Source organism: Macrobrachium rosenbergii, chromosome 15 (assembly GCF_040412425.1).
Source record: "Macrobrachium rosenbergii isolate ZJJX-2024 chromosome 15, ASM4041242v1, whole genome shotgun sequence".
Lineage (NCBI taxonomy): Eukaryota > Metazoa > Arthropoda > Malacostraca > Decapoda > Palaemonidae > Macrobrachium > Macrobrachium rosenbergii.
Window position 1 is genome coordinate 37,412,621 of NC_089755.1, and position 1,248 is coordinate 37,413,868.

Consider the following 1,248-nt stretch of genomic DNA (forward strand, 5'->3'; position numbering starts at 1 on the left):
CGTTCGATTCTCTGACCGGCCAAGGAAGAATTAGAGATACTTATTTCCGGTGATAGAAATTAATTTCTCGTTATAATGTGGTTCGGATTCCACAATAAGCTGTAGGTGCCGTTGCTAGGTAACCAATTGGTTCTCAGCCACGAAAATAAATCTAATCCTTCGGGCCAGCTCTAGGAGAGCTGTTAATCAGCTCAGTGATCTGATTAAACTAAGGTATACTTATCTCTCTCTCTCTCTCTCTCTCTCTCTCTCTCTCTCTCTCTCTCTCTCTCTCTCTCTCTCTCTCCGACGCTTACCAGACTTCATGGTAAGACCACGCATAATTTTGGTATATGGCCAAGTGTTTGCCGGACTTTCGCGATTATGCTAATGTAACATACACGCTCTCAGTTAAGGAAAGTTCCATTACTGCATTACGTTGTCACATCTTAGTTCATCTTAACAATATCTGCGAGGTAAGTTCGCGTTTGAAACTGGGTGCTTGCTTTCATATATTCAAATGTTCCCCAGTCATTGCCTTTCGGTAAAGAGCTGTCTGAGGAACGGGACCATGTTAATCTTTAAACTGGTATTATTATTATTATTATTATTATTATTATTATTATTATTATTATTATTATTATTATTTGCAAATAGTCCCGATTCTGCAAGTTAAAGGAACTGAATGCTCATGGGTGAATCTAAATCAAATAAGATCTTTTTCATAAGTGAAAAAAGTCAAATCAGATCAAACAGAATAACAAATATGATAACAAATATAGCATATCAAAGAAGATGAATAGACAAACACGTAAATTTTCACATACACGAATAGCGGAAGAAATATGTAAACCTGTTGTACCACAATGACTTATTCTTTTTAGCACTCTATATAAAATCGGGGTGCAAAAGTATACCTTTAACTTACAAATAACTTTTCATACCATGACGTTTAGAATAACTCTGGAATTTATGAATATTTTATGGAAAAACCATGTAAAAAGGGTATGATATGTGTTTTCGACTTCCGGGCATATAGTGCTCACAATTCGTATCTCAATAAAAATGAAATAAACATTTAATAATTTTTTATTTTTTTATTTACGTACAATATATGTTAGATAGAAATTCACGTGGACTGTCCAATTTGTCTCTAAACAAAATCAGTGAAACGTCTAATTTTCTGTCTTTTGCATAAAAGATAGTCTTGCTGACAATCTTTAAAAATGAGTATTTTACCTCCTATCCCTTACTCTCTCTCTCTCTCTC